The sequence below is a fragment of the Cenococcum geophilum genome, assembly GCF_001692895.1.
Source record: "Cenococcum geophilum 1.58 unplaced genomic scaffold K441scaffold_1, whole genome shotgun sequence".
NCBI classification, from domain to species: Eukaryota; Fungi; Ascomycota; class Dothideomycetes; order Gloniales; family Gloniaceae; genus Cenococcum; species Cenococcum geophilum.
This window is the reverse complement of record NW_027137559.1, coordinates 3,052,979-3,080,542: the sequence shown is the minus strand read 5'-3', so window position 1 is coordinate 3,080,542 and position 27,564 is coordinate 3,052,979.

Here is a 27,564-nt window from a genome sequence, read left to right as displayed (position 1 = left end):
TAAATTAGCGTAATATCTACTTTAGTAGAACATAATACAGTATAGAAGAAAGCTATTAACTTATTTTACGGTATAAGTTATTATATTAAAGGTAAATTCGTCCCGATTTTTATTAATAAGTTTCGCGTACGAAGTTACCCCTAGTGGTAAGGAGTCTTCCCAGTCGTTTAAAGTAGGCGTAGCCATGTTTTTGGAGGGAGGGAAGTATTATTAGTGTAGGGATTATCGTTTAGTACGCGTTCGTAATATATATTTGTCGTTTAGTACGCGTTCGTTGTTTAGTACGCGTTTAGACGTATATTTATGATTATAGGGCTTAGGACCAGTTCTGGCCTTAAATCGCGAAGACTCGTAAAGCGTGTTATTCTGCGTAATAGACGCAAGAATCCGTAATCTTAGAAAGGCTTAGGACCAGTTCTAGCCTTTAGATCCTTAGATTTGTAAAAGAGTTCTATTTAAAGTTTAGGACCAGTTCTAACCTTAAAAGACAGCTCCCTTTAGCATAAGTAGTACTAGTATAATAGCTTGTCTCTTCTTATTAGAATACCTAGCTGCTCTATAGTATAACAGTAAAGTTAACTACTAATTAGTATTAGTTATACAAGGGGATATCATGTAGCTACGGTTCGTAGATAGTATAATGATTGTTGTTCTTAATATATGTAAGGGAGGGCGAGGAGCTTAAGGCTCCTCGCCACGCTACTGCCGCGGCGACACGTGACGGAAACTTGCCGCACGTAACGGCAACTTGCCACCCGTAATGGCAATTTGCCTTATGTAGTGACTACTTGCCTTTATTCCCAACATTAACCAAATTCTACTAGATTAATTAAATTTTACTAAAGTCTGTTAAAGACCGCGTATATATATGCGCATATATTGACCACTAAGTCCCTAACTATTTAATTATATAATTCTCTTATTATTCCTTTCTCTTCTTTACGCAACGTCTTGTTTTTAGCGAGAGCTATATACCCTTAGATTTAGATAAAATTTATATTATTCCTTCGAATCTTCCCCGAAGTCTCTTCGCGCCCTTATAGCACTAAAAATCCTATAATTTAAGGAAAACTATATAATTAAGAAGGCTTATATAGGAGAGATTAATAAAGATAGAGACGAATTAGTAGCTAGTTTTAGCTCTAGTTTTAACTCTAAAAACTTTACTATAAAGTACCTTCTACAGCTAAATATATAGCTACTATCTCTAACTTCTAAAGTCTAATAATTAATTTAAAATTAGAAAATAAAGAAAACATCTTTAGAGCATCAAAAACCGTGGCTTCCCCCTATTTCTGCATCCTTTTCTATCTCTAAAAGTTATAAGGAAGAAGCTGTATAAAAATATCTAAGACTAGTAGAAGATTTATAAGAATCCCTAGAGTGGGACCTAGTAGATAAATACTATATAGATGGCTTAAAAGATAGCAAATTAAGTATAGTAGCTGTATATAAAATAGGAGAGAGAAATAGAATTAAATATGCAATAAACTGGAATCTAGAACCATATATAGAAATTATAAACGTAGAACTCTATTTAGTCTATAGGGCCCTAGAATACCTAAAGCAGTAAAGACTAAAAGAGAAGTAGGTTTATATTTTTAATAGATAGCCAGGCGGCTACTAAAAGATTATAACTAAATTCTTTTATGGGTGGACAAGAACTAGTCTTTAAAATTACGCAAAGTTGCTTATACCTAGCTAGTAGGAGTGTCTCTATTAACTTTTATTAGGTTCCTAGCCACCTAGAAATCTATAAAAATAAAATAGCTAATAAACTAGCTAAAAAGGGTCTTTCTAGAAGAAAAATACAGTCTTTTTATACCTCCTTAGCCTATATAGAGAGAGTAGCAAGAGAAAAGATACTGGAATAGTGGAAAAATAATTAGCAACTAAATAAAAATAAAGGAAAACACTATACTAGGATCTGTAAAGGAAACTATTCCTTTTCTCTTAAAGCCCCTAAGGATAGATATCCTAAAAAGCTATAGTTGGCTTTCTTTCAGCTAAAGCTAGGAAAAGGCTTCTTTAAGTCCTTCTTAAAGACAATAGGAAAAGATAAAGAAGGCAGATACTTTAGAGAATGTAAAGCTATACAAACTCCTAAGTATTTACTACTAGACTGCAACCTATATAGAGGAGAGAGAAAGGAGATATAAAGGCAACTAGGGTCTTTCCTCTCTCTAAAGAAACTATTTTATATAAAGAGATGCGCTCTTTTTATTTCGAAATAGGACAGAAATAGTTACTAGAAAGTGGCTAATAACAGTAGGATTCTTAGAAGGAGGTAACTCCTACTAGGATTCTAGTAGATAAATATTAGAGAGTAAAAGGATAGAATAAACTACAAATAGGGCATAGATAGGCGTTAGGGTTTCTTAATTTCTTATAGTCTTTTCTATTTTTTTTCTAAACTACCTATTAGTTGTTAATAACCTAGTATTTTACTAGGGACTAGTAAACCCCTAGTCTAGAGGTTTATAAACTATTAGGATATAGCTACTAGTATATATTAAGCTGCCTAAAATGATTTATATATATAGAACTATAGAGCTATAGCCTAGAGGCTGTATGCGTAGTATTGTATATAGTATAATACAATAGATATAAAAAATAAATAAAAAATATAGCTTAACCCTGTCTTGATTTTTTTATATATCGCTTTAACTTAGTACTATACTAACTTAGTTACTATACACCTTCTATATTATTAAGTATTTTTAATATTAACCTAACCTACAATCTAATTAATTTTTAAATTATATTTCTATAACTAAGGCATACCTAATACTGCCTTATCCCGTCCTAATAGTAAGATATTAAATGATATCTTAATTAGCCTTTCTTTAATAGTTATCTAAATAGGTCCTATTTTAAGATTAATAATGCCTCCTTTATAAGCTATTAGATCTCCTTAAATTATAACTAATAGATAAAGGTGCTTTTTTTATTTATAATATAGTCCTATCCTTTTAACTACTATTAGTAAGATATAGTTCCTTATTACTCCACTATCTATTAGCGCTTTAAACTACTAATCTTACTAATTAACTTATAAATTTAGATATTATCCTTAAATTCTTTTAAGGCTCTAAGGCTTTACTACTAGCTCCTTCTAGTTTTATAGGCCTCTACTTTTCTTAACTATTAGCTACTAGATTTTACTTATACTTAATTTACTTTCGGCTAATGCCTAGTTCGCTTTTTATCTTTAATATACTATAAATATATATTTTTTAAGTATTCTCACTACTATTATCCGTTTAAGTATTTTTCCATAAGCAATCTTTCTAGTTAAAGTATTAAGTTATTTAACTTTTAAACTTCTACTAAATGCTAGCCGCATATATACTTAGTATTTTGATACTATTGCTTATCTAGCGCTTAATATATCCTTATTAGGTACTTTCAATTATTTTCTTTTAGGTTTTTATATATATATGCAATCTATACTAATATACAATACGCTAGGTGTCTTAGGTTAACTTTTAGCTTATCTTTACTCTTAAGTTTAAACATTTATTTAGTTAATCTAAACGTTAGTTTCTTATTTACTAGTACTAATATTTATCTTTAATATTTTTAGTCCTCTAATTGTTCTTCTAAACTCTTAGTTATTATAATTAATATCTCCTTAATATAACTTATACGCCTTTCTATTATTACTTAGTTTTAGATAACTCTTTTATTTAGCTACAAGTAGAAATCTTTCTATTTATTACTACGTTGCCACCTATACTACTTTTAGTACAGCTCTATAAGTATATATAATCTATTTATAATAAAGTATCTTATTATTGCTATATTATAATAGCCTTTTATATACCGTTGTTTAAATCTAGTTAAAATCCCTAAAATCTCTTCTTATTCTAGTTTTTTAAGCTATTTTACTCTTAGCGTGCCTGCTCTAAGCCTATTAGTAATCTTTTATAAAAGTGCTTTATCTTTAGGTCTACCTAATATCTTTAGTCCTTAATAACCTTTTTATTCTTACTACGCTTTAATTTAATTTTTCAATCCTTCCTAGTCTTATCCTAGTTTGCATTAGCCTATTAAATTCTCTAAATCCTTAAATTTTATAATTTTAGTATTAATTATTCGACTCTAAGGCTAAACGCTTTATTTACCTTTTACTTACTATCTATTAGCGAATTTATCTACCTAGCAGCCTAGCTCTCTAGCTATGTCCTTTATACCTTTAGGGATTAAACCCTACTTTAGGTTTAAGTTCTTTTCCTATTTCTATAAAACCCGCTTTTATACTTTACTTATAGGGAATCTTTATCACATACTTATTTGTTTATCTATAAACTAAACTACTACTCTACTCTATTAGTTTTTATTTATTATAGGTCCTTAAGCTTATCTTACCTTATCTTAAAAATCTTAAGTGTTTAGCCTTTTGCTTTTATTAAGTGCTAAAGTAGCTTATAGTCCTACTTCTCTTACGTCTTATAAAGTAATAGATATTATGTTTAATAGAGTTTAAATCCTTATTACTAAACGTTCTTCTATAGTAGATTTAACCTCTACCTCTATTATTACATTTTTACGGTCTATATGCTCCTAATAAGCTGCCTTCATTACCTTATTATTGCTGCTAATAGTTTAATCGTTTTAATTTTTAAATCCTATTGCTGAATAGAACTAGTATATAAGAACTTTCTCTACTAACTACTAGCTAAATATACTATCCTAGTTCTAATCTAGTTTATAAAATTAATTTAGTTCTTTATCTAACTCTTGTATATATTATAGGACACTCCTATAATACCTTATACACGTCTACCTATTTCTACCGACTTAATAACTAAAGACTAACCACGAGACGGCAATCTACTATATTCTGCTATATTCCGCCAAGTTCTACCAATATTACGGACGCTTTAAGTACGATGTTATGACTACTTAGAGAGGAGTTAGAAGAAGCTAGTTAGTTAATATAAGCACGGTCCAGGATGGAGCCGATAAAGCTATGTAATGAGGAATAGTAACTAAGGTCACGTAACGTAATCTATATAATCTATAGGATCTATATAATCCGTAANAGAGTANATAGANNNNANNTANATTATATANAAGAAGGATTTTATANGAGTACGGTNNTNTATTTAAGGACCCTTANTNCNTACCTAGATAGTTCCTTCCTTATAGTAATTCTTAGAATATAATTAGAGCTAATCTATTAGGCAACCACTCTATCAGTTATTATTACGTTGTTAACTTTAATTTATATTACCTATATACCTAGCCTAATAACGAGCCTACTGTAGTACTTGCTATAAGGTTCCGTTATATAATTACTACCTAATTACGGTATTAAATATAGAAAGTTAAATAATATGCCACTAAAAGCAGCCACCATAATGCTATTAACGGCGGCAACTACTTTAAAGTCAGGAGGTGACACTAGTATAGTAGATACTAACTTATAACAACCTATAACGGTTAGATAATTATAAGAGATAGTTAACCAGTTAATAACAAATAATGCGGCGCTAGAAGAAAGGATTAACAGGGTCGGTATAGTAAGAATTAAGTTACTATCTATTAAGAGATTCTTAGGGGAGTAATTAAAACTTAAAGGATTCCTTATATAAATGCACTTTAAAGTTATATAAGAGGGAGCGAAGCTACTAATACCTATGGATTAAATAGCATATGCGGGACTATTCCTATTAGGAAGGGCACTTAAGTAGTTTAAGCCTTACCTTATGGAAATATAGGTAAACGGAATGACGACCACTAATTAGGAGGTATGATTTATATTCTTAGGCTAGGAAGGGTTTACGGAGCGACTTATACAAATATTTAGAGACCTAGAGGCAGCAACTATAGTGGAAAGAAAACTCTAAGACATTATATAACGAACCTTAGCGATAGAATATATAATACAGTTCTAGACGTTAGCTATATAAGTTAAGTGGAATAATAAGGCGCTTATGGCACAGTATAAATAGGGACTTAAGGCTAAAGTCTAGGACGCGATTATTCTAATAGAAGATGCGGACACCCTAAGAGAGTTAATAGATTAAGCGATTAAGATTAATAATTGGATCTACTAAAGGGAATAGGCTAAGAGAGGTTAGGATAGAGTTCTATAGTTATATAAAACGTAAAGTACGCAATAACCAAAGCTAAATTAGAAACTATAGTATGGCGCAGAGCTAATAGACCTAAGTAGTACTAAAGAAGCCTATAAGAGAGGGAGTAAGAAACTATAGAAACCTAAAGGTTAAGGATTTAGTAATTATAGGACTAAGGAGCAGAGGCTAAACTAGGGATCTTAATAGCAGAAGACGTTTAGGCAGACTCTATAGTAAAGTTAGTAGTTTAAAGACGGAGCTTATATAAATTGTGGGAAACAAGGTTACTTTACGAGGGATTATAAAGATAGTTAAAATCACTATGTAATAAAGGGAACTAGACTAATAGTAGAAGACATATACATATAGAGGGATAATAGTGTACTATAAGGAACAAAAGAGCGTTTAATTAGAAGTTTTGCGTTTTATTATAATAACGTATGTTAAATTTATAAAGATACTAAGTACGGCGTAAGCTATTAGCTATAGGAGCTAAAATTCTTAGAGTATAGGGGAACTAACAAACTATTACGCAGACCGGATATTAAAGACAACGAGTTTAATATAGGCGAGATATTTACAGACGACAAGGTAATAAGAACGGCTTACTAAAAGCGTGCAAACCTTAAAGAAGTTATATTAGAAGTAGAGACTAAGACCGGTATAGAGTAAGGATTAGTAACGGGTATTATAATACTATTAGATACGGCATCCATCGCTTTATAAGACGAAAGAAAGAGTATCTTAAGGAGATTAAGCAAGCAGATAACTGCTAGTGCTAATTTATTACTTAATAAAGGCAAAAAGCTAAAGGCTTAAGATTCTTAAGACGAGATAAGAGACGACTAAGATTCTTAAGATAAGATAAGGCATACCTAAGGACCCACAACAGATAAAAACCGATGGAGGAGGGTAATGGCTTAGTTTAAAGATATATAAATAAGCTTAGGACAGAGTTTCCTATAGATATAAGACTCTTAAGACAAGATAAGAACACCTAAGCCTAGCTAAATTAAGGTAGAAGTAAAGCTTAAGATAAAAGCAAGCTTAGGATTAAGAATCCTATAGGACTAAGATTTTAAGGCACAAATAAGGACTATTAACGAGATTAAGAAATAAGAAGACTTTAAGAATCCACTTATAAGACGCAAAAAGAAAGAAACTATAGAGGAATTTAGAGCAAGAATTGCATTATAGCAAGAACAGAAACTAGATAAGAGGTTTAGTATACTAGGTCGTATAAGGGACAGAGTACCTATATAAAGAATTACTAATAGGCCTAGAGTAGGTATACTAAAAGCTAAGTGGCTTACCAAACTAGAATAAGAAGAGGATTTAGGAATTCTAACTAGGTTCGAGAAACGATATATAAAGGGCTGTTATAATATAGTAATAAGAAGATACTTCTTTATAGATAAGCCGTATATACTCCAGTAGCTGTACTAAAGGTAGTATAGGTAAAGGCATAACGATAAATAGGAAGATTTCTATATGTGGTTAGATAAAAAAGTTATCTAAAACCACCTAATTATAGAAAAGGCTATAAGTCACATTAAAGGAGCCTTAATTATAATGTTAAAAGACCTAAAGAAGCGATTAGAGGACTAGAGAAGTAAGAGATAAATCTTAGTACCTACGAACGAAGTCGTAACGCTTAGATTAATAAGAGAAAGGTTTAAACTTAAGGATAAAGACAAGCTAAGAGTTAACTTAAGACACTAAGTATACTATATATTAGTATAGATCGCATATATAAATAATGTGTGTAATATATATAAAACACCTAAAGATAAGAACTAGAAGTACCTAGTAAGGATATATTAGGTACTAGATAAGGCGAAATATAAAAACGCTAAGTATATATATAGTTAGCACTTAGTAGAAGTATAAAGCTAAGGGGACTTAATACTTTAGCCAGGAAGATTTCTTATAAAAAAATACCTAGATAAATAATAGTAGTGGGAATACCTAGGAAATACATGTCTATAGTATATTAAGGATAAGAAGTAAACTAAGTATTAGCTAAAAGTGGACTAAGTATAAACAGGATTAAATAGCCAATAGTTAGGAAAAGTAGAGGCCTATAGGACTAGAGGAAACTAGTAGTAGAGCCTTAAACCCTTAAAGGAATTTAAGGATAACACCTAAATTTATAAGTTAAGTGGCAAGATTAATAGTTTAAAGTATTAATAGACAGTAGAGCAATAAGGAACTATATATTATTAGTAGCAGTTAAAAGAATAGGGTTACTATATAGGAAAAAGGAGTATCTTTACCTATTAGTGATAATTTTAGGAGATCCGATAACCTATAGAGGAGGTATTATTAATCTCAAAATAGGACCTATTCAGCTAATTATTAAAAGGAGATAAATTAAGATGTTTTTTAATATATTACCATTAGGAAACGACAAGGTAGTTTTAAAAATGCCTTAGTTATAGGAATATAACCTAAAGATTAATTAGATTATAGGTTAGGTTAATATTAAAGATACTTAATAACGTAAAATGTAATAATAAGCCAAGTTGGTATAGTACTAAGTAGGAGCAACCTATAAAGAAATAGAAAAAGGACTAAGTTATATACCAAAGAGATACTATAAGTATGGCAAGAAACTATAGTTACTAAAAAGCGAGGAGCTATTAGAGTATATAGTATAGGACTATAAAATTAAATTAGAACTAGAAATAAGTCTATAGTTCTTTCTAATCTATAAGCTTACTAAAGAAAAAGGTAGAGCATTAAAAGAGTTTATCTAGGAAAACTTATAAAAGGGATATATTAGACCATTACAGTTATTAGCAGGTTATCTAGTACTATTTATACTAAAGAAGAATGGTAAACTAAGGCTGTATATTAACTATAGATAGTTAAACAGCATTCCTAAAAAGGATAGATATCCTTTACCCTTAATTAGCGAAATCTAAGATAGGATAGGTAATATATAAATCTTTACAAAGATAGATCTAAGGTGGGCGTACTATTAGATTAGAATTAAGGAAGGCGATAAATAAAAGGCAGCCTTTAGGTTAAAGGAAGGACTATATAAACTATTAGTTATATAATTTAGGCTTATAAATATACTAGCAACGTTCTAGAAGCGTATTAACAATATATTAAGAGAACACTTAGATAAATTTATTATAGTATATCTTAATAATAATATTATCTACTTAATAACTAAGGAAGAATACGGAGAATATATTAAATAGGTTTTAAAGAGACTATAAGAAGAATAGATACTAGTAGCAATTAAAAAATAAAAGTTCTTTACTAAAAAGACTAATTTTGTTAGATTTATTATTAAACTAGGCTAACTTAGTATAGATTAAAAAAAGATTAAGGCTATAGTAAATTGGTAAGAATTAGAGAACGTTACGTAGTTAAAATTATTCTTAGGGTTTTGTAATTACTATAGAAGGTTTATAGCGCAATAGTTAAAGGATATTAAACTATTTACACGACTAATAAAGAAAGAAGAACTATGGGTATAGGGAGAGGAATAGTAAAATTATTTAAAAAAGTTAAAGAGTTATTTACCTAAGAGCTAGTTTTTAAAATCTATTAACTAGGACTAGAGACGGTTATAGAAATAAACGTATTAGACTTTATACTAAGGGCATACTTTATATAAAAATATTAAGATAGATAGCACCTAGTAGTATATTATAGTTGGAAGATAATACTACTAGAGTTAAACTACGACATCTATAATAAGGAGTTATTAAGTATAGTTATAGCACTAAAGAAATAGAGAACATTCTTATAAGGTATAGAGAAACTATTTATAATTAAGATGGATTATAAAAACCTAACAGGATTCCTAATAATAAAGAAACTTAACTAAAGATAGGTTAAATAGGTAGAGATACTTATAGAATACTATTCTAAAATCTAGTATATTAAGGGTATAGATAATATATAAGCAGACGCTTTAAGTTAAAGGGCTAAATTACAAAATAATAAAAAGCCATTAGGGGCTTTACTGCGAAGAGATATAAATAGATTAATTAGGTATAATTATCCAAAAATTATAGCAACTTAAGAAGAGCTAGAGAGAGTTTATAAGTTACTAGAAAGCTTTTAGGTATAAAAAATTCTAAAAGCATAGCTAGAGGATCCGTAGATAGATATATATAAAAATTAAGAAGTAAAGTATATCCTAAGAAGTATAGCAGAATACTTTATAGAGGATTTCTATAAGGGATTAACTTAGGGACATAATAGAGCTATAGGCTTAGTGTTAAGACTCTAAAAGGAGTATATTATTAATAGAATCTAGGGCTTAGCATAGAAGGTCACTAAGGAATATTTAGATTACTAAAGAAATAAACTAATAAGGTATAAGCCATATAGAGGGCTACAACCTATTAAAATACTAGAGAGACTATAGGAGGTTATATTATAGGACTTTATTATTAAGTTGCTAAAATTAAGAGATCCTATTACCGGATAAGATTATAACGTAATTTTAGTAATAGTAGATAAGCTTATAAAGTAGGGATACTTTATAGTATACATAGAAGAAATATTAGTAAAAGATATCGCTAGAATTTATATTAAAGAAGTATTTATAAAATATAAAGTATTAAGTAAGATTATATTAGATGAAGATCTAAGATTTATAATAGCATTTTAAGAGGTATTCTTAGCGGAATAAGGAGTAAGAGTAGTAACTTTTACCGCATATTATCTGCAAACAGACGGTTAAACGAAAAGATTAAATTAGACACTAGAGCAGTATCTAAAGCATTATATTAATTACGCGCAGAATAATTAGGTATTATTATTACTAGTTATATAGTTTATATATAATATAACACTGCAAGAAGGGATAAGCATATTACTATTTAAGGCGAATTATGGATATAAGCTAAGAATATTATTATTGCCGTAGTAAGTAAAGAAAATAAGTAGTATAGCTAAAGAAAGAATAAAGATACTAATAAATCTTTATATAGACTTTATAGAATTAGTAAAATAAGTATAAGAGAAAATAAAAAAGTATTATAATGCTAAGAGATCTAAGGGACTAGATCTTAAGGAGGGAGATAAAGTGTGGCTACTATATAAAATTTTCAAGAGTTAATAATTAAGTAAGAAGTTAAACTATGTTAGACTAGGACCTTTTAAAGTTAAATAGAGGATTTTACTAGTTATGTTTAAGTTAAACCTACCAGCCAAAATAAAGATCTACCCTATATAGTATATTGTAATACTAGAGCCAGTATATAGGAATATTAAGCTACTAGTTTATAAAGTAGATATATATAGAGGATAGGAAGAAGACAAATAGTAAGTTTTAAAGGTTATTATTTATAAGGACATTAATAATAAAATATAGTATAAAGTTAAGTAGATAGGCTATAATAAGACTACCTAGAAGCTATTAGAGAACCTAAAGAACGCTATAGGAAAGGTATAGAAGTATTAGAAGAGATTAGGTTAGGTAGTATTAATAAAAAAGGATCGCTAAAAAATAAGTTACCTAAGCGGGACCCGGGAAGAGCAGTTACTAAGCCACTTAAATTTATTTCCTTCTTGGCTAGAAGAGAATCCGTTCTTTTATTACTAAGTTCTTATAGACCCTACTTTATAAGTTTCTACTTCTTAACAAACCTTCTTACAAACCTTCTTAAGGTGGATTAACTAAGCGGACGCTGTAAGATAAGATTTAAGAGCCTATTACTAAGTATCGGCAGCCTCCCGTTCTATATTATAAGAACGGTATAACTCCGCCAAAGTAATAGATAGTTTATTATCTAGCTGCGTAGTAGCAGATTAAATATAAGACCTTAAGATAAATTAATTAGGGAACTAGATAACTATTAAGAGTAATAGGTTATATATATTTAGTATTAGAAATAGAGCGAATATTATAAGATAAATAAATATTCGCTTTAGTGCACTTTAAATAAGAGGATGGTTATCGTAAAGATAGGTTCGCCAACGTAATATAAACTAACCCCTCTTTAGAATAACGAGAATATAGAGATAGTATAATCTCACTAAGAGACAATATTGCAGCAATAGTGCGAGTACGGCAAGCAGTTGAGGAAGAAGGAATTACTTTAGGTATAATAAGTAAAGATATTAACTAAATTAATTAAACGGATATTATACCTCTAGTAAACGACTTAGAGATATTAGGAATCTTTAAGGATAAAGATAAAGAGGAGGGAGATAGTGTTACGGACGCTTTAAGTATAATATTATAACTACTTAGAGAGGAGTTAGAAAAAGCTAGTTAGTTAATATAAATATAGTTTAGGATAGAGCCAATAGAGCTATATAATAAGGAATAGTAACTAAGGTTATATAACGTAATCTATATAATCTATAGGATCTATATAATCTATAATAGAGCAGATAAAGCATATATATATTATATATAAGAAGGATTTTATAGGAGTATGGTTGTATATTTAAGGACCCTTAATCCCTACCTAGATAGTTCCTTCCTTATAGTAATTCTTAGAATACAATTAGAGCTAATCTGGTAGGCAACTACTCCACCAGGTATTATTACGTTATTAACTTTAATTTGTATTACCTATATACCTAGCCTAATAACAAGCCCACCGTAGTACTTACTATAAGGTTCCGTTACAACTAAATCTTACTAAGTTTTACTAGAACTACTATCTAAATCCTGCTCTGCTCTCTATATATATTGACTAAGCAACTAAGCTAACAATATATACCCTTTCTTCCCGTTTTCTTACCTTCTTTCCCTATATAAGGTCTTGACTTTATTACCTAGTTTATATATATAGCTTAATAATATCTACCTCGTTATATATTATCGTCGCTTATACTTATTTTGTGACAGTATACCCTAAAGTCCTCTTAACTTAGGTTTTTATAGCTAATAGCTTACGCTATATTTAGCGTCCTTATAAACTTAGTATGCGTTATTATAATAAAACACGAAACCCTTAATTAAATACCCCCCTATTTCCTGCAGTATATTATTATCCCTCTATATATATATATTGTCTACTAGTCTTATTTCCTTTACTATATAGTTACTTTAACTACCTCTATAGTCTTAAGCGAAATAACCCTATTTTCCGCAGTTTATATAAGCCCCTTTTTTATACCACTTTTCTTACTATAAAGTCTGCCTAAATATCTTCTGCTCCTAAAATCCCTAGTTTAGCCTCTGCTCCTTAAACCTTATTCTTTAGGTTTCTATAATTGTCTATTTTACTTTTTACTTTCTTTAGTATCGCTTAACCCTATTAGTTCTGCGCTATACTATGGCCTAAATACTTACTAATATACCTTCTTTATATATATTAGTCCCTACTATATTCTACTATATTTTTCGCTTTAGTATAGCCAGTTATTTACCTTAATAGCTTACTTAATAAGCTTCCTTATATCGCTTAGATCGTCTATTAGTATTATAGTTACTTAAACTTTAGCCTTTAGTCCTCTCCTATACTAAGTCATTAACGCCCCTTAGTTCTACTTAGTCTGCACTACTAGTATTTAAAACTATATTATATAGTCTATAGCCAATCCCTTTTATATAAGCTGATATAGCTTTCCTTTAGCTATTACTATTAATTCCAGACTTCTATATATCTATATTAGCCTACTAGCAAATTCTTCCTAACTTAAGAATACATACCGCGCTTCTAAGTTAATAGTTACCAATTTATTGGCCCACATTTTTGTAAAATAAGGTTTAGTATCCTACCTGTTAAAAATAACCCTACGTATACTACATAGTCCGTGGCCTATTCTAACTTTATCCCTTTATATTAGATCTTTAATTTTATTTATATAAGGAATCCCTTTAGCTTATACTTTTCTCCTAAAAATCTTTTAATTAATAGCATCTTAATATTTTCTCTCTTTATATTTTATAGTTATTAAAGTAGTACCTAATTATTAGTATTGTTTTACTCTATAACACTCCTAGGCTGGTTTATTATAACTACTACTAAGTTATTATTATATATACTAATATCTCCTCCTAATCCCGAAGTAGTTATTACCGTAAATAGCATTATAGTTGCTGTTTAGGTGGTATGTTATTTAACTTCCTTTACTATAACCTTAGTAGTAAATATATAATAAAGCCTTATAGGAAATACCATAGTAGACTTATTAAAGGGCTAGGTATATAGGTATAGAATAGTTAATAATATAAATATAACTGGTTGAGTAGGTTGCTTAATAGATTAACTTTAATTATATTTTAAGATTTACTATAAAGAAGAGAACTATCTAGGTAAAGACTAAGGTCCTTTAAATATATAATACTATGCCTAAGAAATGTACTAAGTATATTAGTATATTAGTATATTAGTATATTAGTATATTAGTATATTAGTATATTAGTATATTAGTATATTAGTATATTAGTATATTAGTATGTTAGTACATTACGTTCCTACGTTTTTACGTTTTTATATTCCGAACTTATAATATAACTAGCCATATAACTTGGCTACCTTTTATTCTATAGCTTAATTAGTTTTAGCGCCTTCAATACTATCTTAACTAACCCATTTATATATCTTTTTAGTAGTTATACTACTGCTAATATAAGGTCTGTAATAGAGCCTCTATATAGCCTACCTAAGTAATATCTAAAGATCTTTAGTTTAGCTATTATAGATTTATATAGGTTTTATATATATTTGCTAGCGTTTAATAAAGTTATATATAGTTACGGAATTGTTAATAACGCTTTTTTTTAATAAAAATAATTATAAAACCTAAAAATACCTAAGTAATAAACATAATATATTCTAAAAGCCTAGGTTCTATTATATAATTAATTAACTTTAGGAAATAATATAAAAGATTAGTATTAAGTTATTCCAATATCCGCAACCTCTATAACGTAGATATTGTTAAATTTACTAAGAGCCTTTACGGAATATGTTTAAATGTAATTCTAGTGGTTTTGTATAAATGTAGTTAGTTAGCTTGCGGACTGATTAAAAATCCATTACCTTAAAAACTTAGACCAAGAAATTAATTGCGGATATAGGAATATCCACACCGTCCGCTAAGCTAATTTAGGACGGTAATCGTTTTCTTAGTCTAAGAGACTTTAGTGAGATTTATAGGAAACCCTAAATATAGTTTATATAAGAAGACCTTATTAACTTTAATAAAATTAATCTACCCTCCTATAATACCTATTAACATAAAAATTGCACTAAATTATAGAGGAAAGCCTACTCTATAAGTTATAAGATCTTTAGCTCCTTATACGCGCGCGACGTTAAGAGGAATTCGTCGTCGTAGAGGCCCTAATTCTACCTCTGCACTGCTGAGCCGCTCAACGCTGAACGCTTACGCCTATGCCCACGCCCACGCCCACGCCGCCAGCCCTCTGCGTAGAGCTGTGGAGCTTTGCGAGAGCTCTGCGGAACAAATCTCAGGGGGAGACCTGCACGGAGCTCTGCACGGAGCTCTACCAAAGCTCTGCAAAAGCTTTGCAAGAAGCTCCGCACGAAGCTCTGCTCAAAGCTCTGCACGAAGCTCTGCACGGAGTTCTGCACGAAGCTCTGCATAAAGTTCTACACGAAGCTCTACTAAAGCTCTACTAAAGCTCTACTAAAGCTCTACTAAAGCTCTACACAAGGCTCTGCACGAAGCTCTGCAGAAGCTCTGCACGAAGCTCTGCACGAAGTTCTGTAAAAGCTCTACTCGAAGCTCTGCTCGAAGCCCTATATAGAGCTCCAAAGCTCTACTAACACGCAGCACTAATATACTAGGAAGGTTCTACAATTGCCCGTACGAACGCCCGTCTCTTCAAACGTCTCTGCAATCGATCGCCCGTACGAACGTCTGCACGTCTGCACATCTACACGTCTGCACATCTACACGTCTGCACGTCTGCACATTTACATATCTGCACGCCTGCACGTGGCTCTGCACGAAGCTCTGCACGAAGCTCTGCCCAAAGCTTACCCCTAGTAGTCGTAGAGGCACTCTGGGCCAAGGGAGGATATTTTCAAGGAAGGGCCCAACTATAGCACCTACTAGGTGTTGCAATAGCTTTAAGTAGTAGATATCTACATATCTATATAGTTTTATTAATATTAGTAGTGTGGGAGGGAAGGTCTCTCCCCAGACAGGAAGTCACGGTGCTGTCAGTCTATCGGTCGGTCGTAGTCAGTCAGTAGAAATCAGTAGGAAAGCAGTCGGTAAGAAGAGAAGAAAAGAGTGTATTATCCCCGTCCAACTGTCTGTCCGTCAAGCCCGTCGAAGTTGTTAAAGACTCTGGGGCCACGGACTAATCTATATATCCACGGAAGGCCTATACACTCCCTAGACCATGCCTAATCTAGATGTTGAATCTAGTGGGCCAATTTACCTCACCACATACCTCTCCCACCTAAGTCGTTGTCCCCTAACGACTTCTAAAACTCCCTATCTTCGAAATAAAGGCGTAGCAGGTAACCGTATACGTTCCTTGCCCTTACTACGAACCCAAGATAGTAAATAAGGAGACTCCGTTCTAGTTAAATAAGACCGCTTGCGTCCGCCTGGCGGGGCAGCATAAAAGGTATCAGACTAGCGGCTCTTAGATAACGTAGCTCTTTCGCGTCCTTCTATTTGCTTAGTTTTATCCTATAGTTCTTTAGGCAGCTCCGTATAGCTCTATCCTTCTATAATAATAGGGGGCACTCTACTTAGGTCTACTGCAATAGCTAAAGGATTAATTCCATTATTAACGCAGTAGAGGTATAAGCGGCTATTAAAGCGCTCTATTTTAGTTATACGTATAAGCTAAAATGCATCCTTATAGTTTTTAATAGCCCTAAGATAGTAAAAATATATCTATTTCCTAACTTTATTTCTATTACCATTAAGAAGAAGGTTATAATCTTAAATTACCACTAAAGAATCCTATCGCCGTCTACCTAAAAGAGCATTAGATAAGGCGCTAGCAGCTATAAGTTTAACTACAGCAGGGAAGCGGTATAAGATTGCGCTGTAAAGATTAGTATATCTAGATAGCGTCTAGGGCGGTGCTTTTAAGTCTTAGTATATATCTGCCAGCTCTGCCTAAGTTCCTCCTTCTATAACCTTAAGGTTATTATAATTATCCTAAATGCTAATAAACTATAGTAGTATTATTCGCTAGGTTCTAGTTTAAGGTCCTTTTACTTTATAAGGAAGGTAAGGCATAGTTATATATATATATCCATTTTTATATAGCTAAGCTGCCTAGTTAGTTATATATTTCTCTATATCCTTAGCAGTTTAGTTATAGTCTAAGATTTTATATATAAATCTATCACCCTTAGTTAATTCTTACGCTTTAAGATCTGCCTACTATAATTCTAAGTAATAATATATACTAGGTAGGTGTGAGGTAAAGATATAAATAGGGAGTCCAATAATAAAATAATGGGTATATTGTATAGACAGAGACGAATCCTTAAGGGAAAAGGAGGAGTCTGTATGCGAGGTAGAAAGGGTTTTCCCTAGGTATATATAGAGCACGTACCTTATAGGCGAGTTACCCCTAGGTTGCCCTAGGGTCGCCCATACCTTACGGCTATATAACTATCTACTTAGGTTTTACCTAACAATGCCCCCCCTCTTTAAAAAGGGTCGTCCCTAATCCTTTATATGCTTAAGCCTTAATAAAACCCTATATAAAACCTTAGTAAGGAAAAAAATTTAAAGGGGAAAGAGCGTCTTAATTTTTTATATAGAGGGACGGGTGGTATATATGCGCGGCGCGAAGATATTAAGGAACTTTAACCGGCGGTTAAAGTTGTCTAATTAGTTAGATTTGCCTTACTAAGACTCCCCCGCATTTAACCAAGCTAGTAGCGATTTTATATGCCTAGTATAGAAAATCCTAATTGGTCTATTTAATAGGTAGAGCTAATAGAGCTTAATACCGTCACCTAAATTCGGTAGACTAGGAATATTCCAAAGCTCGCTTATATAGGTAGGTCGCTAGTACCTTGCGGGTGGGTTATAGGTTATTTATATATAGCCAGATTTATAGACGGTAAGGCTATATATCTATTAAATCCGCCGCTAACCCTACTTTGGCCTTACGTTATACTGGCGTAGCGCTGTATATACTTTATGGGTAGGTTATAGGTTATTTATATATAGCCAGATTAGGACGGTAAGCCTATATACCTATTAGACCCGCCGCTAACCTATACTTTAGCCTTATACGTTATCTGCGTAGCATATACGTGAAATAGTATATAAGTTATTAGTATAGGTTACTACTAGTAGGTTACTAGCAGGTTATAAACCCCGGTTAAATGGACCTCGGTTATAAACGGGCCTATTCTCTAATATATAAACAATCTGCTTAGCTAGTATAGAGTGACGGACTAGGTCTAGGAAGGGTACTTTTTAAATTAAGGCTATAGTTTTTATAGCAATTATTGCTTATTCTTTAATCCCTTAAGATATCCTCTACTGTTACGGCACTGACCTAACGCATACTGTTTCATACTGTCTCGTACTGTTTCCTACTGTTAGCTGGCCCACCACTAGCGACTTGGCGGCCGGCCCTACTATTTACATATAATACCCCCTTTCTACCTTCTTTCCCTCTTTATACCACAACGTAGTTATTTAGTCTACTTTATTGCAGCACTATAATAGTTTGTGGTATCTTTAATTTGCGCCCTATCGCGATTACTAATTCCCCGTACCTTAGCCAATTAACCTCCGCCCTAGAGCAATCGCGACCTATACGCGCCCCTGCTAAAACTAATACGTCCCTAGTATAGTCCTAGAATAATCTTTAGTTTTTACCTAGCGCCTAGATAGGCGATACTAATGATGCCAAAATGGCCGAAACCTAGAACCCCCGTAACGTTTTCGCAGACCTCTTTATAGAGACATACCCTAATATCGCGTAGATAATCCGCTGCTCCCTACTATACCCTAAGACCTTTAAGCCTACTAAAGCTTACCTTACCCTTGTTAACTATACTAACGAGTTCCTTAGCAATATTAAAGTAGGACTATAGTGTATATATAATATAAATACCACTAATAAAAAAGCTAACGAAAACCTTAGTGCCCTTATCGCTTTCTAGATAGGAACTATTAACTCCTAGGTAGAGACTATTACCGTTCTAAAATAATTAACCCCTATAATAACGGTAGTAACCTAGCAGAAAAAACGGAGATCTAAAGACCCGCCAATATTTAGCGGAAAAGGCACCCTACTAGAATAATAAGCTAATTTTAAGACCTAGTACATTAAGATTAAGGGAGTCTTTAACTGGGACTGGGACTACTTTAATATACTTTAGTCCTAGATTCTTTACATCTTAGATATACTAGAGGACAAGGCCTATAAGTTTATTAAGTAGGGCCTAGAGCTTATATATAAGAACCTAAATAATATATCTACGTGGAAATGGCCTATTAAGGAAGATATGCTTAAAGACCTTACTGCCTACTATAAGGTCCTTAATATAACCCAGGTTATAAAGAATAAGCTTAACCATTTCCCCTAGGGCGAGCGTAATTACTAGTCCTAGAAGGGAGAGCTTAATAAGCTAATAGTCCGCGCTAAGAAGACAGATAAATAGAAGGTGGACCTACTCTAAAAGTTTATCTCTTTAAAGATAGAAGAGCTGGTACTTAGACTTGCCTATAAAATTAATAATAGTAACTATATAGGTTGGAGTAAGTAGATAGATATATTTGCTAAAAACCTTATAAACTATGCACACCAAGCCAACCTTAAGAAGAACGCCAACTACCGCCTACCTACTTAAGCCCCTACCTCTATGTTAACCTTAATCCTAGCAGTAACTAGAGAACCTATAGACCTTAATAGAATCTTAGATACGGAGCGTAAGCGCCACGTTAATAATAGACTATACCTTACCTATGGCCTACTTAGCTACTAGAAGGATACCTATAACCCCACTAAGATAGTAAACCCAGTCTTAATGCTACCCTATTAAATAACGCGAACTAATAACCGCGGATACGGCAACTATGGAGTCTATTATAGACGCGGCAACCGTGGAGCCTATTATAGCCGCGGCGGACAACCCCCCCCTTTAACCCTACGGCTTAGTTACTCTAAACTATACCCTATATAGGAGCCCAACCCGTTAACAACGCCTAGTATTAGCGACTTCGCGCTAGCGAATATAAACACAGCCACGTTATTGGTGAGGTATTGTCTTCTTATACCCTAACTAAAACTAAAACTAATACCGCCAGCTAGACAGACACTAGACCGCCCTACTAAGACAGCTTTATACCCTAGTTGTTAAAAGGTAAACCCTTAGACTAAGTTGTGTCTAAGGGTCTAAACTATATAAGGAGGAAAACAAGAAAATTAGGTCCCTGTTACTAGATTAATTAGTCCTTTTTATTAGTAAACTGCTACTTAATCTTAGATTAGTAAATAGTAATAAGAAATTAATCCTTATTTAAACCTAACTCTCCTTATTACGTAACCTATACCCCTAAGTTTATATTAATATAGTAAGCCTAGTAGACTCTAGTAGTACTGTAATAGCATTTACCAACGCAGAGTCTATTATAAGAAAGTATAACGTTATAACTAAGAAGCTGCTAGCACCTAGGCCATTACGCCTTATAGACGGTATCCTAACTTTGCTTATTACGGACTACTTCACCGCCTAAATATTAATTGGCCTCTATACTAAAGTTATGCTCTTTTTTATTACTAAACTCTCGCCTACTACTCTAATTATCCTAGGCATGCCCTGGCTTTAGAAGCATAAGCCCTATCCTAGCTTTAGGAAGCTTAAAATCCGCTTTAACTTAGACTACTACTCTAGGCACTGCCTCCTGTAGGGGATAACCGACGTTAGTAGGGACGCCCTATATAGATACTTAGCACTACTAAGCCTAGTGCCTAGGACTATATATAAAGCCCTAATAGTAGAAGACGTTCCTAATAAAGGGGAGCCTATACAGCTGCAAAGAAACGAGATAGTAGAAGACTGGACTACCTTAGTACTTAAGACCAAAATAACGGGCTAGCTAGCCCTGCTAAGACTAAGGAAGAAGGTCCGCTTTACGCCGCCACTACTAAGAATCTAACCCTAACCTAGGCACTATTTAAACCCTAGCCGCCCAACCTAATACCTAGAACTAAGCTATATGCCATATACGCACACTATAGCTCGCGTTATAGTAAGGACTGGCTAAGGAACTACTAAGACCTAGATAATAAAAACCGCGCTACCGTAACGCCCAACCTTATACCTATCTCCCGCGCGTACTATATAGGGCCGCCGCCTTATTTCCGCCCCCCTGGGCTAACTAAGCTATACTAGCCTAGCCGTAGTACTGGAGAACTAGATATGCCCTAACCTAGACAATATTAAATACACTTATGCTATTAATTTTACCTAGTTTTGTAAATAAAAAGACGTAAAGGTAATAAGAATCTATATAGCGGAGCTAGTAGAACTAGTTAAATAAGATAAGCACCGACAGCTGCTTAAAGAGCTGCCTATAGGCCTAATAAAAGTACTAAACCTATTAGAAAGGTCTTTCCGCTGGCTAATAGAAGGCGACTATATAATAAAGGAAGCCCGTAAAGTGCTTCCCCCCTATTTCTATAACTTCCTTAAGACAAATCTAAAAACTAAACCCAAGCTTTTACGTCGGAAGATAGTCGATACTAATATTAAAAAATTCCTAAAAGGTAAACTAGAATTAACCCGTAAAGACATTCTATAACGCCTACTAAAGGAGTTTAGTAAATATATTGAGCACTTCCTCCTTAAGAACGTAGATAAGCTGCCCCCTTACTAACTATAGGACTATAAAATTAAGATTACCCCCAGAAACTAGGCCCTATATTATAAAAATTAACTACTCTTACCTGCTAAACTTAGGTGTGTAAAAAAGTGGATTAATAAGATACTAGATAAGGGTTTTATCCGCGAATTAACCTTACTAGCTACTGTACTACTCCTCCTCGCTACTAAGCCCGGCGGCAGTATATAAATTTACTATAACTACTAAGGCCTAAATATAGTTACTATTAAGAATTAATACCTACTGCTACTAATCCGCGAGACACTTAACGCACTTTATGGTGCTAAGTACTTTACTAAACTTAATATAATTGCTGCGTTTAACTAGATCTGGATTACGGAGGGCCATAAGTAGCTTATAGCATTTATTACCCGGTTCGGACTCTATAAGATACTAGTTATACTATTTGGCCTCTATAATATACCCACTATATTCTAAAACTATATTAACTATATTCTACACAACGCCTTTAATAACTATTACACTACCTACCTTAACGACGTCCTTATCTTTTCTAAAATACGCGCTAAGTATACTAAGTATATAAATAAAATTATCTAAAGACTCGGTAATGCTGGATTTTAGATTAATATTAATAAGTCTAAGTTTTACTCTACTAAAACAAAATACCTTAGCTTAATTATCTCGACTAATGGCATAACTATAGACCCTAAGAAGGTACAGGCCTTATAGGAATAAAAGGACCTAACATTAATTAAAGAACTATAATAATTTCTCGGCTTTATGAACTTCTACCAACGATTTATCTAAGGCTACTCTGCCATTGCTATACCTATAATAAAACTCCTAAAGAAGGATATTAGATGGCTATAGGGACTAAAATAAGCTAAATCGTTTAAGGCCCTTAAGGGAGCCTTTACTTTAGCACCAGTACTAGTATACTATAACTATATAAAGAAAATAGTGGTAGAGACAGATGTATTAAATTAGGCTTTTAGCGGAGTCCTTTCCTAGTATAATAATAACGGAAAATTAAAACTAGTCGCATTCTTCTTTATAAAGCATTTTATGCTAGAGTATAACTACGAAATCTATAATAAAGAACTTTTAGCTATTATTAAGGCTTTAGAGGAATGGCGTCCTAAGCTATAAGGGACTAAGGAGCTGTTTAAAATCATTACCGACTATAAAAACTTATAGACGTTTATAACTACTAAGTAGCTAAACTAGTGCCAAGTCCAGTAGGCAGAGTTCCTTTTATAGTTTAACTTTATAATTATATATAGACCCGGCAGTAAAGCCACGCTCTCTAACGCCCTAAGCTGGCTACTAGAAATAAGGCCTAAGGACGCTAATAATAAACGCCTCCGCTACTAAGCCTAAGTTGTTATACCACCCTAGAAAGTTAACCCTATAATCTTAAAAGAATTACTATATAAGTCCCGTAACTCTAATAATATAGAGTTTATAGCTGCTTTAGACCCCAAAATAGCTAAAAAGTTATTAGATAAGTTAATCTAGCTAAAATACTAGGAGAACGAACTCGCAAGAGATATAGTAGCAGCCCTATATAATTGGAAAGCTCGCCGTTAGCCAAAGAAGATTAGGAAATTACTCCGCTATAATAAGTTAGAATGTAGTATTATTAACAGACAGATCTACTTCCGCTAATGTCTCTTTATCCTTAACGCCCTAGACCTCCGCCTAGAAGTTACCCATTGCTCTTATAGTAGTGGCCCTGCTAGTTACCCTAGCTAGGTTAAGACTTTTAACCTCTTAAATTAAATATACTAGTGGCTAGGAATCTTCTAGTTTATAGCTACCTTTGTTAAAGACTATGCCCTATACTCTTATACTAAGACTCCCTGTTCCACCCTACCTAGTTTCCTAAAGCTACTAAAATTACCTACTTACCCGTGGACTAATATCTTAATTAACTATATTATAACGCTGCTAGTATGCTAACGCTATAGTAAGGTATATAAATATATCCTTGTTATTATAGACCACCTAACTAAAATATAATACCTTATTCTAGTAATAGGACTCTTAATAGAGGAACTAGTTAATGGCTTTATTAATAATATATATAAGCTCTACGGTACACTAAGTACGATTATCTCTAATCGCGGCATATAATTTATTAGCGACTTCTGGCAATAACTAAGTAAACGCCTTAAGACAACCTTATAACTAAGCTTAGCCTAGCACCTAGAAACGGACGGCTAAACCAAAATTATTAACGCTGCCGTAAACAAATACCTTTATGCTTTTGTTAGCTTTATATAGGACGACTAGGTTAACTACTTACCGTTTACTAAGTTTGCTATAAATAACTAAGTTAACAAGAGCATAGGCATCTCCCTGTTTTTTATAAACTATAGCTTTAACCCTTGCCTTAGAATTAAGCCTACTAGCCCCTATTTACTAACACTATTAATATAAGTAAAGAAGGAGTTTTTCTGTGTAGACTTTATAGCTAACCGCTTTAAGTAGATATTAATATAGCTTAAGGCCCTAGCCTAGATTTTATAGTAACGCTATAAAGATAATGCTAATACCCGTAGAGATGAGAGCGCGTTATTCTACGAAGGCGATATAGTTATAGTTAGCTTAGAAAATATAAAGATAAATAGACCTAAGAAGAAATGGGACAATAAATGGGACGGCCTATACCCCGTACTCGTAGTATACTAAAGGGCAGTTATAGTAGACCTCCCGGACTATATTTAAGTAAATAAATCCTTTTATATATCTAAGGTCCGCCTCTAGGCTACTAAAGAGATCTTTAGCTAAGCAAATATTAATACTATAAAGCGCCGTAATGTACAAGGATGAGTAGTAGAGAGAGATAATAACGGCAATATAGAAGATAAATGGGAGTTTAAAAAAATCCTTAATGTATATAATAAAGACCCCTAGGGCCTAACTTATAAGATTAAATAGAAATATTATAAGGATATAACCTAGCAGCTAGAGAAAGACCTAAAGGGTTATAAACAAGCTATATAGCGCTTTTATAAGTAATACCCTAAGAAGCTAGGACCCCTAGACTGGGTATAAGATAAGGAAAAGTTACGCTAAGGTCGCGGCCGACTACCGTATTAAAATTTGTGGTGGTTAAGATATTATAGAACTTTAACCAGCGGTTAAAGTTATCTAATTGGCCAAATTCTCGCTAAGAAACGCTATACGGATTAATTTGGGTAGCGGTGTAGAGTTCTACCAACCTTACTTACTGAACTAACCAATTAGGATTTTCTATGCCTAGTATAGAAAATCGCCATTAGCTTAGTTAAGGGCGGTAAGCGGAACTAATATCTTTGCGGTAAAAAATAGGCAACCCTATATACTGCCTATTTTTAAGTTATCTATTTAGTTTAGGGACCAAACCATTTAGGAGAGAGAAGTACTATTACGGCACTAACCTGACGTATACTGTTTCATACTATCTCGTACTATTTCCTACTATTGGCTAGCCTACCACTAGCGACTTAGCGGCCGGCCCTACTATTTATATACAATACCCCCTTTCCACCTTCTTTCCCTCTTTATATTATAACGTAGTTATTTAGTCTACTTTATTGCAGCACTATAACATCTACTCTGCTTTAATATAGGTTATATTTTAATAGCAGCGCTTACTTTTCGCCTACGCTTCGGCTATAAGGCTAGGGTGTCCCGCTTACGGTACTTATTTAGCAGCTATTAATAATTCTTAAGTTCTGTCTCATATTTCTATTTATTATACTTATTTAGCCATCCTAGCCATTTAATAAGGTACTATGGTTATCTAGCACGATTCTAGTAGGCGATAATTGCTTCTACTTCCTAGCTACCTTCCTTAAGCTCTTTTACTGCTAGGGGTTAAAACCTAGGGCGTAATTTATAAGGCTCTAGTAGGGAGATATAGAAGACTAGGTGGAGCCGTACTATAGTAGGTAGGAGCTCTAGCTTATATACTTACTGCCCTATACGCTCTAGGATTTAAAACGGTCCTATAAACTTATAGTTAAGCTTTTTATAGGGACGTTTTATATAGATGTTCTTAGAGGAAAGCAGGACTCGTTTACTGACAGCGAAATACTTGGCTAGGTGGTGATAATTATAGTATTTTACCTAAAGCTTTTAGGCGTGCATTATCGACGCCGCTACTACCTTATGTGTAAGGCATAGGCGTTATAGATATATCTCTGCAAGTTGGACATTTGTTAACTTAGACCCCTCCCTACCTTACTAGGCGTCTTAGACGCTGTCTAGAACTCTGTCTAAGACGTTTAGTAGCTAGCTATAGGCGAGCTTAATAGGGGAATGCTTTATTATAGTATAGACCTTAGAGTTATAGGTAAAGGCTACTTCTTTAAGTAGGGAGGCCTAATTAGACTATTCCCAGTTTATAAATATATATAGGTATACCTTAAGCTCCTAGTTCTAACGCTCCGTCTAACTATCTATTTATAGGTAGAATGCAGTACTAAGTTTATATTAAACGCGGAGATAGTAGTATATAGTACTTTAGTACTTGCTTATAAATATACTACCCTTATTAGAGATAACATTATCTAAAGGCCCTATTTATATAAAGACTCTAAATAAGAGTTCTGCAAGTTGCGTAGTATTAATTATCTTACGCACTAAATAGTAACGCACTAGCTTTGTAAAATGGTCTATAAGGATAAGGACAGAGTTATACTCTACGCTATTAGGAGTCTTAAACTCTAGGAGATCTATAATAAAGTTAAGTAAATAATGCCGCTAGGCTTAGGTAGGGGCCTAGAGAGGCTATAGCTTACTATAGGGTTTATAGCGGCGCGATTTGGAGTGTTAGTAGGTATTATAATTATCTAGGTATTTATAGAGGTCCTAGGTAAGGCTATTCCAAGTATACTTTTACGCAATTACCTTAAAAGTATAGTTAAAACTATAGTGGCCGCCTATAGGATCGTTATGATTCTGCTTAAGGATCTCCTATTATAATAGTATGTAATTTAGCACCTAGACCTTATTATTTTACCTTAGAAGTCCTTAATTATTAAGGGTATAGTTCTTATTACTAGTAGAAACTTATTCCTAGGTTAACTAATTATATATAGAGCGTGTAAAGGCGTCCCTTTTTTATACTCTATAAATAAAATTAACTAGTAACTTAGGGGGTTATTCTATAAACGCCGTTTTAGCTAAAGTAGCTACTACTACTTCTTACCGTAGCACGAGACTCTGCGTAAAGTTGGTGCTAGCGAAGTAATATATAATACGTAGGTGACTCGCCGGGTTATTATGGGGGACCATAGCCTAGGCTAAGGGGTCTTCCCTAGGGTTAAGCGCTATTAGATTAGTTAGAGTAGTCTTAGAGAGAATAGTAGGACGCTCTAGTCCGCCGGCGCTAAGTTTATAAGAGTTACTTGTATACTATACGCATGCTACTCGCTAGTTTAGTATAATAGCACTAGGGCCGCCTATAAGGCCTATAACCTACAACTTTTACTATAATATAGGTAGTATAGTATTAAGGATTATCCTCTTACTGCTATCTTTAAAGCCTTTGGTATAATCTAGGCGCCGAAATAGTATATTAGTAGGATTTGTCTTGCCTAGCTTATATTTAATCTTAAAATTAAACTTAGCTAGTTTCTTAGCGTATTAGGCCTAGCAGGTAGATAAGCTCTTAGTAGTTATAAAGTACTTAAGATTATTATAATTATAGAGTACGCGCGTTATATATGCGGCGTAT